General features: G+C 40.9%; 1 protein-coding gene across 2 annotated transcripts in view; it reads left to right on the top strand.

Annotated features, from left to right (window-relative positions):
• The window catches only part of LOC118593161 (interferon-inducible protein AIM2-like), a 73,034-nt gene that overhangs the window by 44,125 nt on the left and 13,517 nt on the right, over nucleotides 1–15,392 (top strand). The window contains exons 4-5 of one of the 2 annotated variants that reach the window (XM_036202456.1): nucleotides 10,151–10,228; nucleotides 13,030–13,152. The gene's annotated coding sequence lies outside the window, so the exon portion shown is untranslated. Of the gene's footprint in view, nucleotides 1–10,150; nucleotides 10,229–10,975; nucleotides 11,070–13,029; nucleotides 13,153–15,392 lie in introns of those variants that run through there. The other variant, XM_036202457.1, reaches the window with a different exon arrangement.

Below are 15,392 nucleotides of genomic sequence, written 5' to 3'. Positions count from 1 at the left end.
GCCATCAACATATAGAGAAAGAAGCAGTTGGTATTTGGACATCACAGCTTCATTGACATTGGAGTAAGCTGTTGGATACCTGTCTGCAGAAGCAAACTTTTTAGAATTTAATTAGAGAATCAGGCTGAAGTCCTTGACATCACAAATTAATAGATGATAGGACTGATTGGCTCATGGGAATCCTAGTGTGTCACATACCTTTATATTTGTGGTGGTCAGGTATGTCACTTGATTTATAAAACACCTTGATCAGTTCTCACGAAGATACAGGAATCAGATGCCAGAGACAGAGATTTTATGTTACATGCACACAGACACACACACACACACACACACATGTGTACACACACACACACACACACACACACACACACACACACACACACACCCCTACCTCACATTGCTGTGTTTGTCAGGGCTAAGTTCAGTCATCTAGATCTTTGGTTAGCCTGAGTATATCTAAATGACTCTGGGTCTGTCTTTACCTCTCCCTTTCCTGCCCTTCTGCCCATCCGAAGCCTCAGTGCGTGTAATTACTCTACTTTATCACCAGCTGCATTTACTCTTCCTATAACTTTGTAGTGTTTGTCCCACCTGACACGGTGAGTGAGAGACAAGGGAAAGGTAAGCGTAAGTAGAAAGTTCCTAATTATGTAGGAAAATGCAACAGGAGAACTTGCTTTTATACATAGAAATGGTATGACAGATTATTATCGTTAAAATCTCATTAGCAAGTGAATATTATAAATGTTGGGCTATAAACTAGAGAAGAAAACCTGTTCTTATCCCCAGGTATCCTGACATTCAGCACGGGCATGGTCCTCACATACTGACTTCACTTCTCTTGCAGAACCAGAGGTCCACGAAGTCCCCTACTGTCTTCCCTGTCCCTGCCCTCACCTCTGACTCATCCTTGTCACTAGTGTTGTTAGTCTGAGCCGCACTGAACAGAGAGAGGGGGATGAGAAAGTGAGGGGTATCAAAGACGCTCTAAGTTTGGGCTGAGGACATTAGCAGGGTCCTTACACATCTTTAATTTTAGTGTGTAGGTTGAAGATGAGTCTGGGTAAGTTGGGTTTGGAATGGTTTTATGGTTATTAGTAAAAACCAAGCACTTAACTATTGTGGGTTGAGATCTCCATATATTTCATTCTCTTTGGTCATTGTTGTTTTGAAACATGAACTTATGTAACCCAGGTTGTCTTTGAACTTACTTACTTTGTAGCCAAAGACGGCTTCAAAAATGATCTTCCTACCTCCACCTCTTAAATGCACCACCATGGCTTGGCCTGATGCTTACATTGATTTATAAATAATATTTAGATATGGTGTCTGCTCCAATAGCTTGCATTTTGATGAAAATAGCAGAAATAATACAAAAGAATATTATAGTACTACTAATAATATACAGTGTTTAGTGAATGTTTTATATTTTCCAGCTAACATTTCTTCACTTTTTAAGTGTCTAAACTCTTAATTTTCATAATGCCCCTATAGGTACACTCAGGTACTCTCACGGACCAGGTACTTCAGGAGGCCAAGGGACTTAACTCAGGATCACACAAGCTGATGTTGTTTTCATTTGTATGCTTTGGTGGCATATATCATGAGCCTCTGTGTATTCTATCACTGCGATGGGAAGATCTGAGGATCCTGCATTTGGGCTTGGGGGGTTTGAGAGTAGTTTTAGAAGAAGTGAACTGTACAGACAGACCTGGCTGGGATAAGTAATTAATCAAATGAAGGGAGATGAAAAGAATGGCAAAATCTTTTCAAGGCAGCAGGAGCTCATTGTAGAGGAGTGAAGGATGTGCAGAAGGCCTTGCCACAGACTCCTAGGTGAGCGTACCAGCATGAGAGCAGGGACAACACACGGGAGAAATAAACACCCGTGTGCATGCAGTAGCTAAGGAGAACTCTCCACAGGGCAGCAAAGGAAGTGCAGAGCTTCCTCACAGGCCATTTGCTTTGTCCCTGTTGTTTGTTCATGTTTGTTTCAGGACAGTGTGGCCCAGTATAAGCAAAACCAGCTAGAGCAGAAGTCAGGAAATGAGGGCTACAACCTGTAGGAAATAGCAATTGCTTTTGTCCTAAATCTGAATACTATTTAGAAGATCTGAAACTGTCTGGTTTCACTGAACTATAATTGACACAGGTAACTGGTATGTGTTTGCAGGACATAATGTGGTGTCTTCATGCGTATAAACCTTGCAAAATGACTATCATAGAACCAAGCTAATCCATGTAGAGATGTATATACGTGTGTGTGTGTGTCCTCACATAGGTATCCTCTTACTGTGGGTATGGTGAAAACATTCCAGATTTATCCTCTTAGCAATTCAAATGTATACTACACTGTTGATCTCCATACTCCTGTGCCCGGTCTTCTGAGATCCACACGTTTCTGCTTCTTTTCTCGAGTGCCCTGACCTTTCTCACTCTTCTTCTGCCTGGTGTTGTACTGTCTGAGCTCTATGGTTCTCCATGGGATACTTCCATCTCACTCCGCTCCTCACAGCCACATCCTTTCCACAGCATCAGTTGCCATCTGTATGCTGATGCTGTCTACATTACCCAGAGTTCTGACCTTTCATCTAAGCTCCAGGCTCATATATTCAATTACAACTCTCTATTTACATATCTCACGAGAACCTCAAATTCAACACTTCCTGCACACAGTCCACATTCTCTCACCTGCCATGACCACATCCTCCTCTTCCTGTTTTTGTAATGATGCCATTGGTCTTATGCTTTCCTGACCCAGCATCTTGGGTTTAGCCTTCAAGATGTCTCTTTAGAACAGTTTTTTTTTTTTTTTTTTTTAAACTGGGCACATGTCACATTTGGGGCTTTCCAGCATCTTACAAATACTCCACATTTATTAGTCAATGCCCCCTGCCCAACAGAAGTAAGTCACATTTTCAGCTTCCTTTGCAGAGCAGATGGCTGCAGCAGACCTGGGCTTGCCTAATGGGTACTTTCCAGGTGAGGTTTAAGTCTGACATCTTTGGCCTAAAAACCAGGAACACATAGGGCATGCATCTTGCTAATATGGCTGCTTTAGGGGTATCTAGCTTTCAGGTACCAACTGAAATTGCAATCGGGCTGGCACAGAGGCAGCATTAACACTGAGGTTGCAGCCGTTGCCGTGGAGCCAGATCTTGATTCTGCAGGTGTCAGCAGTGGTGAGCTTCCTCCTTCAGAGCAGTTTTACAGTGTGGTTTGAGGTGTGGGTGGGTGAGAAGGTGGGGCCCCTCTTCTGTGAGTTTACACCAGACTTTGTTCCTTCAGCCTTTAGTGATCTCCGAGGGGTTATTATCTTTAAGAAAACAGATTTTATTAAACTAGCTGGAGTCAATTCTGTTGTTTGCAGTAAGAATCTTGAACACTTTGAGGTTATTGATTCTTGTGTGGAAGAAAATTTAGCTGTATTTTGAGCTCTGTGACAGGTTCAGGGAAGGGTGCGATGAGCAAGACATAGAAATGGGTCAAGTTGGGGGATTGTAGGACCTACCCTTCTAGGGTCTGCCTAATGTGTCTGCATTCCTAGAAGTGGTTTTGTATATTGAGTATGGAGTTATTCCATCATGTTTTTAAAAGGCAAGGTATAACAAGGGGAAGAAAATGGACAGTATAGCAGAAAACAATAGACTAAAACACAGGCTAGTGGAGTGTTCCTGAGCAAGTAACTGCATGTCTTTATTCCAATTCCAGTAGCTTAAGTTATGAGGCAGAGTTATTACAGTGGTGTCATGTGAGGCAACATGGGGAAAGATTAGCTCACAGCAACTGACTAATAAAGTTTAGCTTTGTGTCTGAAGCAATTATGCACTCGTGTGTGTGTGTGTGTGTGTGTGTGTGTGTGTGTGTGTGTGTGGTGTAATATATACTATATATAACATGCACATACAAAATATGAAATAATATCCATTCCACTGGAGTAAGCGTCCACCTTATGGAATTCCTACTTACTGAGAAGCTGACCCTGAGCCAGGCACTGTAGTACAGGTAGTTCATGCCTTTAAGTCCAACACCTAAATGTGTGAGCCACGTGAACCACCAGTTCAAGGGAAGTCTGGGATAGAGAGTAGAAACTGTGTCTCCAAAAAATTTTAAAAATTGACTCTGAATAAGATGAGTCCAAATATCTTTTTCCCCTAATGAATCATTTGTAAATTAATTTATCTGTATGTAATTAATTCTGTTTCGAAAATATTTATTTTATTGCAAATCATAATTGGTATTAATGTTATAATGTATGAATCCTGGGGCTGATGGCATAGCAAAGTACTTTAGTGAAAATTAGCAGAGCCCCTTATGTTTTAGATTTAATCCTTATTTTTTATCAAATTAATATATTGCTCTGGCTTAAAATTCAAATAGTATTGTAAGCATGGAAAGAGTAGCTCCTTTGGGGATGGGGATGTTGCTCAGTGGTAGAGTGTGGCCTAGCTTGCACAATGTCCTCAGTTTAGTCCCCTCGCACTGGAAAAAAAAAAGGAGCAACTCTGCCTCATATGTTCCTACTTTAAATCTCACTTACACGCAACGCTATTTTAGCCTTTTTTTTTTTCCGTTTGGAGCTAGGTTCTCTTTCTGAAGCCATGACTGGCATAGAACTTAACATGTGGACCAACTTGAGGCGATTTGTCTTCCCTCTACTTCTCAAGTGCTGGGATGTCAGGTGTGCACTACTGTGCCTGGCCATGTTCAGCCATTTCTAATGACAATACACTTCTAATTTCCCAGTTTTAACTACATTGTTATCTATCTTCAGTTTCCTGCAAATGAGGCTGAAAATGTGGTTTTCTCATGCCTCCCTTCTCTTACGATTTTGAGAATTACCGCATCTCCCAAGAACAGATGATTCCAATATCCAAGTGCAGTCATTTCAGAATTTCTAGTTAAATCTGAGGACACTTAGTATTTTTGTACTATTGAACAAACAAGCAAAACTCAGTTAAGAGAACAAAGACAGATAACTAACGTGAAAGTGACAGGCATGATGTCTCCACAGATCCCACAGGTATTAAAAGCCTAATGAATAAATTTGTGTCTAATAATTTGAAAGCTTTGATGAGACTTTTTAAATAATTGACTTAATTTTATTTTATGGACATTGGCATAAGAGTGTCAGATCCCTTGGAACTGGAGTTATAGACAGTTGTGAGCTGTCATGTGGGTGCTGGGAATTGAACTGTGGTCCTCTGGAGAACAGCCAGTGCTCTTAACCACTGAACCATCTCTCCAGCCCCAAAGAGATTTTTAAAAAGCCAAGACCAAACAACAATATATATATATATATATATATATATATATATATATATATATATATATATATATATTTATAAGTTGAAAGTGAGAACCCAATTGTATCTCCTGAGAAATGATGTAGCTAGGCATAAGGCATAAATATAACTAAATGTGTACAATATACATATAGAGAAAACCAGAAAATGGGGAACATAAATTGAAGAGCAAAATGGAGACATATCTCATGTTCACAGAGAAGAAGATTAGTGTTGTTCATAAGTCATTTCCCAATTTGATCTATGAATTCAAGGCAATCAAAATTCCAATGAATAACTTTATGAATACTCAAAAGTTGACTTTAAATCTTATATGGAAAAGTTAAACATCTAGAAAAGTTCAAGGCATCTTGAAGGATAAGAAGTTTGGAGGACTGATGCTACCCAGTCTTGAGACTAACAGTTGGAACAGTTGGACTGCACAAACCAAGACAGTGTGACAGTGGAGAAATGGCACACAGATGGGAGTCTGGAGAGAGCTAAGAGTGCCGACTGCTCTTGCAGAGGACCCAGGGTGGGTTCCCAGCACCCCATGGGACAGCTCACACTCACTTGTTACTGCAGATCCAGGATCTCTTATGCCCTCTTCTAGACTCCACAGTTTCTTGCACACGTAAGGAACACATAAACACATGCAGCCCCCCCCCCATAAATATAAAGAATTAAAAATAAAAATAATACAATGGTTCAGAGCACAAAGCCTCAAAGTAGACCTAAATAAGCTTGGTTAGGAACGATCTTTGACAAAGGAGAAAAAGTAATACAATGATGAAAAGGTATTCCTTTATTTCCCCTCTTGGCAAAAATAGATTTTTTTTTTCTCACACAATGTATCCTGATTACAATTTCCCCTCCCTCTACTCTTCCCAGTTCCTCCCCCACCTCCTCTCCCATTAGGATCTACTCCCTTTCTGTCTCTCATTAGAAAACAAATAGGACAATAATATGTAATACAATATAATATAATAAACAAAAACCAACACACCAGAACTGGACAAAAGAAACAGAAGGAAAAGAGACCAAGAGCAGGCACAAGAATCATAGATCCACTCATCCACACACTCAGAAATCCCATTAAAAACACTAATCCGAGCCGGGTGGTGGTGGCAGCGGCGGTGCACACCTTTAATCCCAGTACTTGGAGGCAAAGGCAGGCGGATCTTTGTGAGTTCAAGGCCAGCCTGGTCTACCAAACGAGTTCTAGGAAAGATGCAAAGCTACACAGAGAAACCCTGTCTCGAAAAAAAACAAAAACAAACAAACAAAACAAACAAACTAAAAAAAAAAAAAACCAAAAAAAAAAAAACCCCACCAACCTGGAAGCCTAACATATACCTAGAGGACCTGGTGTGAGAAGCCAGCAGCTGCAGCCCCCCAGACATGAGAAGCAGTGAAAGCAAGATACACAGAAGGAAAGAAAGATAAAAAGCCTTAAGGCAACATGTAGTTGAAGAGAAACAGGTTAATTTAAGTTAAAAGAGCTAGCCAGAAAGGAGCCCAAACATTCATTACTAAAAAGAAGTCATGGTTTGGGAGCTGCTTGGTGCCCCCCCCACAAAAAACAAACAAACAAACAAACAAAAAAACCTGGTACACATTTATCCAGACAACAGAATATTATTTAATATTAAAATAAATTATGTTTCAACTGTAGAACAAAACAAAAAACCCACAAAGGAAACTTAACTACATACTAAGTAAGAGATAGCCATCTGAAAAGGCTGAGTAGTGTATGATTATGTACATACAACTTCTGACCAAAAGGCAAAAAAGAACGTGAAGATGGTCAAATGATGGGGGGTGGTTGCCAGTGGTTAGGGGAAGGGAAGCATGTTTGGGCAGAGTCTGGTGCAGGCTTCAGTGCAGTGAAACTGGTCTGTACTGGTGGATGCCTGGTAGGAGCTGTAGACTTTGGGCAATGAACTTGCAGCCACGTGCTTTTCTCAGTCCTCCTCGCAAATGATCCAGTCAGCAGTGCTGGTAGTTCTAGAAGTGTGTGTGGGAAGTGGGAAGGGAACACACGGCTCGTCTGTACCTTCAGCTCTGATGTCGTGAACCTCAAACGTCTTTGAAAAGTAAAGTCTATTTTAAAAAGTCTAAAAAGCAAAACGAAACACTGTGCCTCTCTTGTCCCCTTGTTCACCCAACTAGACCATGTTTTATTTGTTGGGAAGGCCTGGAGACTGGGGTGGAGCTCTTCTGTTGAGCTATTTCTCTGACCCTAGACAGTATTTCCATTTCCCCGACTCTCCCTGCTCACTCTTGTGTGAATACATTCTAGGGAGTCATTTTTTATGCTAGCACACAGTCTATATTTCTTATTTTTTTCTTCTCTCCATCCCATTGTCTTCCATTTACACTTTTACAAAGTGTTCTTCACTGTATTCCTTACCACTCCATTCACTTAAAAAGGTTTTCTGCTACTTCATTCACGAAGTATGTCTAAAATATTTTTCTTAAGCCTTCCATTGCCACACTGCCACCATTGTCTCATGGTTGCAATTTCTGTTTCTATCTCTTGATGACTGCCTATGTTTTTGTTTTGTTTTGTTTTGTTTTGTTTTTTTTCTTTTACCCTTAGCTTGGTCTCTCTTTTAATTACCTTTCTGTTTCCCATGGCTGTAAGGAAATTCTCCCATGAAATCAACTTAGGGGACAGAGGGTTAATTTGGGTTCACAGTTTGAAGTTACAGTCCATCACGTCAGGAAAATCACAATAACAGGAGAGAGCTGTTCTTTGCATCCACATTCAAGCAGAGAGAAATGAATGCCCATGCTTACCTCATTTCTCTATTTCATACAGACCAGGATCCCAGCTCAGGGAATGATGCCACCGAGAGTGGTCAGATCTCCCCGCTTCAGTTAACTCCATCAAAATAACCTCCCACAGGCATGCCCGGAAGCCCCAGTCCCTGTGGTTCTAGATCTCATGAAGTTGAAAACCAAGGTTAACCACCAGAGCGTCAGAGTACTCTCTAGTATTATGTGTTTTACTCACTTGTCGAATACACGTATTTTAGGAGCTTTCTGTGTACTATGCATCGTGTTCAGCAAAGTAGGTTCAGGCAACAAAGAGGGCAACGGCGATCCTCCCGGGCCTTGAATTTTAGCAGTTAGAACACAGAAGGGCAATGGATACTATTTCAGATGGTGACTAATGCTACATGTGGCAAAAAGTAATGCAGGGAAGGGTACAGAATGTGCTACACAGAGATGGCTCATTGATAAAGTCGTATTTGAGGGGTACATCTGTGGATATATGGGGGTGAGTCATGCAGTGAGAGATAAAAGGGATCCTGTATTGCCTGGATGATTGTGTGATCACACACAGGGCATGGTTAAATGTTTTTCATCTGCCCTCATGGCTTCTGGAGCATGCTTCTGTTAGAACTGTTCTCATAACTTATTACTGTATATTTTAAATTGTACCTCCACTTCTTTGACTTCAAGTAGCTCCTCAACACCTAGAACCTTCTCATTTACTTTTATGCTCTCACATCTGATCCATTACTGTAAGCATTTATATCATCACTGTTGGTGCATTGAATTAGAAATGAGATGCTCACATCAACAGCTTCAAACCTGGGATCAGGAGTCTCAGTTATGATGGAGGATTTTTATATGCATTTTTGCTTGCCCTCTGAGATCAGCCAATTTTTTTTTTTCATTTTTACTTTTGGTTTTGTTTTAATTGGTGTTGGAGCCTGCTGACGGTCAGTTGGGTAGCTGGGTAGAGGCGTGTGGATTGCAAGAGACAATGAAGAAGACAGGAAAGAATTAAGAGGACTGCCAATCAATGATGGACAGCCTCGAGTTTATTTCACAGCCAGCAATTATAAAATATAAAATTAAGGGCTGGAGAGATGGCTCAGTGGCTAAAAGCAGGGACGCTCTTCTAGAGGACCTGGGTTCAATTCCCAATTGTCTAATTCCAGTTCCAAGAGATCTGACACCCATAACAAAACACCAATGCACATGAAGTGAAAATAAATAAATTAAAAAAAGAGACTTCTGCTGTTTAAAAAATATATATATAATTAAAATATAAAATAAAATATAAAATTGCATATAAATAGAGTTTTGAAGGACAGAGGTAGAACAATGCACAGGCATTCAACCATTATCTATCCTTACATCAAGGAGCAGGCAGTTTCATTTTCTACCTTGATATACCTCTGGCTGGCATCAGCAGCCTGCGTTTAGCTAGATAGTGTGTTCCTTTGTAGGACTTTCTCACAACCCTTCAAGGAGACTCTGTGGGCTAATCAGGACTTTCTCACAGCCCTGGAGCAAGGAATCTTGAACTCTATTGACTCAGCTATTCTGAAGTCTATTACTTCAGATTCAAACTGGGAAACTGAGTCTGTTTTTGGCTCCCACAAGTTGGGTTTTGGTCTTTGGTCACATGTGCTCATATAGCATAGACTTTAGAGTCAAATTTTTGTGTACACCAGGGTGGCCTGAAGTTCTCATCCTTGCCTTTATTTACCCTGTACACTGTGAGAATCTTTGTTAGTGATCAGAAATCAAGTGGTACCTTACGTCTGTTTGTCCTCTGTTATCATTTTTACAGCCTCTTGGGCATTTCTTTCTTTGAGTCACTGTAGCTTTGGGGTGAATCAACAGGAAGTGTCTATAAGAATTATTCTGAAAGGAAGACTATCTCAGTTGACTTAGCTGGATCCTACTAGCCACGGATGGGGGGGAGTTTTATGGTGCCTCAGGGCAAGGGGTGAGGCTTACCAGAAGTACTGTAAAAACCTGCTTCATGTGCCAGGGCACCCAGGGATCAGAAGTGAAGCAGAGTGTTGGATCAGGGTGATTTTGTGTTTTTTCCACAGGAAAAGAAGACTGAGGAGACCAGCCATGCTGCTTATCCTCTGAGGATTTGAACTGAGCAAACCACATCAGCTTGGAAAGTAGATATTTCCTTTACATTTACTTCAGCTCTGTCCCCTGGAGTCTCTTTGAGTGGACTCATTTCTCTTGAGCTTCAATCTATCTTAAAGATTTCCTGCCAGCCTTTTTAGGAGACTGGCATTTTCTGTAGTTCCTCTTGCAGGGTCCCTGAGGTACCTTCTAGGGCAGTAGCCGAGTAGCATAGTGACTTAAACCCTCATACGGCACTGGGAGTCTCTAAGTAATAAATGCCTTTCCTCCCACGGTGCAAGACTTACCACATCTGTCCCTGAGCCCTCTGTTTTAGCCCAGACAATGAGCCAGTGATTTCATTTCAGCTTGTAAGATCTCAAGCTTGCACCTCCACATTTCCTCCAATTCTTCCCCCTCTGTCTTTTCAAAACACAGTTTTAGGAAAGTACCTGTACCTTCTTTTTCCAATTTCTAACACAAGCCATCACCTCCCATCCCATTTTAAATTGCCACTTATTATAAAACATCAGTACTCTGAATCCTGTCTTCCACTTTTTATATTCACAGCTGACTTTGACTGAGCAATTACTCATACGTAGTTCTGTTACAAGTTCTTGATTTGGTTGCACGGCATTGTCACGGTAGTCATTTAACGGTTCGGATCACCTTTTCCCCATTTTATACTCGAGGATGTGGACACTTTAGAAAGTTGTAATTTACCAGATGTCACACCACTAATAAATGACAGAGCCAGGATTTGAGTCTGTGTCTGCCTAGCTATATAGCTGTCAGCTATAGGCAGCAAATGAACACAGTTGAAAATCCTTCAAGAATTCGGAACTCTTGGCACGACGAAGGTGGAGGTCTGTCCTGCACAGCTGATGCCAGGTACAGGAAATGGAGAGTGGGCTTCCTTTGTTTCAGGAGGTGTGCTCCCCAGAGGAATCGTCCTCCGACTCACTCATACGGGCAACTTCCCTTTTGTTTTTCTATACTGCAATTTGCCACTCCCTTCTAGATCATTCTCATCAGCATGAAACCAGTCTAATTTCTCCCATGGAAGAAAAGCAAGCAAGCAAGAACAAATTGTTTTCTCCATTTCCTGCCCTGCCCCACTCTTCTATCCAATTCCCTTGGCCCTTTTACAGCAAGAGTTGGGTTTGCCTTCCCTCTTCCTGTCCCTGTCTACGTGTCACTATTAACCTCATGTGGCTAATTCCATGGCACATCTGTCATCCCCACCTTAACCAGCGTTATAACAACACAAACAAGCAAAAGTGACAGGGTTGGTTCTTTGTTTATGTTAAGAATGACCTTTCCTTAGCTTCTGGAACACAAACATATTCTTTTTTGCTATCTCCCTCAACAGCCACTTCCTGAAAGGGCTACTAGATCTGTGACTTACAGTGGCCGAACTGTTAGCTATGACTTGTTTCTCTCTCTTTCTCCTCTCTGCACTTCTTCTGGTGAATTCACCCATTCTGAGTACACCCCTGTCTATGTCACACCAGTAGAAGAAGCACAGGCCACAATATGACTCCATCCCAGTGGGGCACAAATCTCTGCCTGGTGACGGCCACATCTTGATGATCTGTCTGGTAACACTAACTTGGAGATAGCTGATGCCCGAGCCTAGGGTCCACCAAGGGTGCCACTAAACTGGGTCAGAGAAAACTACATAGTCTGAGTAGGGTTATGTCCTTTGCCTGCTCCAAGGCTGGCAACAGTCCAGCCAAACCTGATTCTGCCCCACTGACATGATTAATTCAAAGCGGCTGTTGGGAGGCTTCATCTGTGAGCTGTGGGCTGGCTCTAAAGGCCTTTAATTTCTGATTGCTGCTAGTTCCCACTACAGTAAGCAGAATCCTGGGCTGGTTTTTGTGCCCAGTTGCCTGTGGGTGGAGTCCTCTCCACCCATCTTTCTGCCTCACCCAGATTCAAGGAGGAGAGCTAGGGGAATTCAGAAGTCTGACTAACATAGTTCCAGTTGCTCAGTTTAGCCTGGGGCAGAGATAACAGAATTCTTGCAGGTACTATGCTTCACAGTGATGGCCTGGAACTGAGTTTGAAGTCTGGGGCCTGGACTTAACTCCTTTTCCCTCTGAACTCCATGCTTCATGGACTTGAAAGAGCATCAGCATGGACAAAGTTTTCCTTCCTGTCTTTTCAATGTGTCTTTTTCTTATTATTAAATGAAGTCTAGACATAGTGGTCTCTCAAATGGCTTCTTCAGGCATTAGGAGGGTAGTTTGGACTGTAACAGTTGATCAAAATTTGTGTGCCTGTAGGAAGATAGTTGATAGGGGTCCTTATTTAGCTGCTATCTTGTTCTGCTATCTTTCAACTGGTCTTTTTAGTCAAACCATATGCATCTTGAATGTGGCCCAGAACATAGAGATGCCTAGAGCTGTGGTTTTAGTTAGAGAAGCCTAGCCTACTCACTCAACAAATGTTTAGTGACTACTTGTATCCCTGATGCTATTTTAGGAGCTGGGACTGCAGAAATGAACAACAGAGCAGAGTCCTTGTCCACAAGCCACTTACATTCCAGCACAGAATATGAACTAAAACACACAAACAAAAAAAAAAAATACTGGATTGCTAAGTAGCCAGTAGCCAAGTAGAGAAGGAAAGGAAACAGTATATGGTAACAGAGAAGAGCAGGGCCAGTTCCTGTTTTATGAAATGCACCCAGGGAAGGCTGAGCAGAAACTACAGAGGGTGGGTTTCAGCTATGCAGATACCTTGTGAAGAGAGATAAATGGTTTCAGCCAGGGAAAAACATGGCAATTATTATATTATTATTAAAATTTCCAGAGAGTATATATACATTTTTTTTAAATTAAAGGTGCCATTGCCCATTCTCCAAGCAATACAAAGGCAGTGAACAAAAGAAAGAGCAGAGGGCTTGGATTTAGAAGGCTTGAACTTGGGCCGATCTACTCATCTTTTGCAAGCTGTGTGGCATCAGGTAAGTCATTCCACCTTAATACCAAATTTAACCTACAACTGCTGCAGAGCTGATATTTTCCAAGTATGCCATACTGGCCATGTTCATGTGGTGGCAAGAATCCTCTCAATTTAGAGATACGTCTGTCCTGCCTATATGTTTTTTTTTTCTTCTTCTTCCCATCTTCTAGGCTCCTGTGCACACACTTTGATTACGAATTGTGCCTAGCACTGTCAAATTCTAGCTGTAACTAGTGCCATCCATAAAGGTGCCAATCAGACTTGAATGCATTTCCTTTGTATATGATCCACCCTTGAGCACCACCTCATTGGTTGTTTTTTGGATGCTTGTGGTTGAACCTGGAGCCTCCTGCATAGTGACCAAGTGCTCTACGACTGAGTTTCATCTTGGTCCCAACAAATACTCTAAAACTTTTCAAGTAGACGTTTTACGTAATAAAGTACAAATCGTATGCACATATGATAAACAAGCTTCAGAGAAATTGGTGCCTTAATTTCTCATATAAAATGTGGTTAAATGTGGTTATGTTTTTATCGAAGAGGAGTATAGGGAGATGAAAAGTCTCACACAGACCAGCAGGAAGTGTGCTGATGTGATTAGTATACCCCACATAGTAAGCCAAAGGAGATTTCTTTCCTCCCTGTTAGCCAGAGCACTGGTACACTGGTGCAGAGTTGTCACTGTGGCTCTTTTGGGTGTATTTCTTATGTGGGAAATGATGCTGATGGTAGTTTCAGACTTTGTGTATGAGCACCACCCATGTAAGCAGAGCTACTCTATTCCTTCTTTACCTCCCCAGCCTTTACCAGGAACAAGAGTAAGGCCACATTAATTGTACTCTTCAGAGCTCAGTGACATTGGCTGCATTGGTGGGGACCCTCAAGGTCTTTGACCAACAGTTTTCCTCTCATGACACCCTCTTTGGTCATAATCCTTCTACCTGGTTTTCTCTCCAGTAACTAATTATTAGTAATGTCAAACATATTCTAACACATCTTCATCAACTGTTGAAGCACATTGCTTATTTGTAACTTTGGACTGCTTTTCACCTAGGCTGTGGATAATTTTCTTACATATAGGTTGTTTTTCATATTTTCTAAAAACAAGACATTTATTAATTATGGACACTCAAGGTAGTATCTTCCCACTTTGGGGCTTTAAAATAATGTTTTCTTGTTTGTGTTTCTTATGAGGAAATTTAGCAGGAAGAGACTTGGAGGAGGGAAAGGAGAGGAAGTTGCAGTCAGGATGTAGTATATGAAGGAAGAATAAAAAATGTTTAGAATATGCATTCAATGAAATTTAATAAATCTTTCCTCTAACTTGTCCTTTATGTACATTATTTATTAAAGTTTCCCTCATTTTAAAGTGAAGAATAAAAGCAGTTTTTCTCAACTGCATTACTATTCCTATTTAGGTATTTAATCCAGGTGAGTATGTCTTTTCTCTGGGATGTGAGATAAAAGTCAAATGTTATCATTCCCCACATATTTTTCTGAACACTTCTTATTGCTGGTCATTCTTTACTTGAGATTTATACATATTGGTTCCATGCCATATCTCTTTGTGTACATGGTATATCAAGCTTTCTTATCAGACTCTCTTTGGATCTCCAGCCTCCAATTAACAACATGGAGACTTCTTATTCATTATGAAAAAGTGGCCTTTAGCTTGGGTTTGTCCCCAACTAGCTCTTATAACTTAATTAACCTGCATTTATTAATCTACATTCTGCCACATGGCTTTTGCCTTTTCTCAGTACAGCATGTCAGACTTGCTCCAAGTCTGTTGGTGAATTCATCATGCCTAGAAGAATTCCTCTTCCTCTTTGTATCTTTCCCCAGAAATCTCATCTAACCTCTTCTGTCTGGCCATTGACCATTCAGCTTTTTATTACACCAATCACAGCAACACATCTTCACACAGTGTACAGATATCCCACAACAGTACACATTGTTTGCACACCATGTCTCTTTGTATAAGTGATTGTGATTTTAATGCTGATTTGTCTCTACTTATGATCTGATTTTCTTAATTATTACATCTTTATAAAAGTGTATGTAGCAGGCATCACACTTCTTGGTGACTATTTTAAGTTATTTTGTATATTGTTGTCCTTACCTTTTCACTGAGGATTTTAGATTCATCCTCAGAAGTTCTCTTTGAGGTTTTACATGTAGCTTGGATGTGAATTGACAAGGCTGACATCTTCATTTTGTTGAATGTTCCCATTCAAAAAA

The sequence above is a fragment of the Onychomys torridus genome, chromosome 11, assembly GCF_903995425.1.
Source record: "Onychomys torridus chromosome 11, mOncTor1.1, whole genome shotgun sequence".
NCBI lineage: Eukaryota > Metazoa > Chordata > Mammalia > Rodentia > Cricetidae > Onychomys > Onychomys torridus.
The sequence above is the reverse complement of the archived record's forward strand: the minus strand, read 5'-3'. Positions and strand labels throughout refer to the sequence as shown.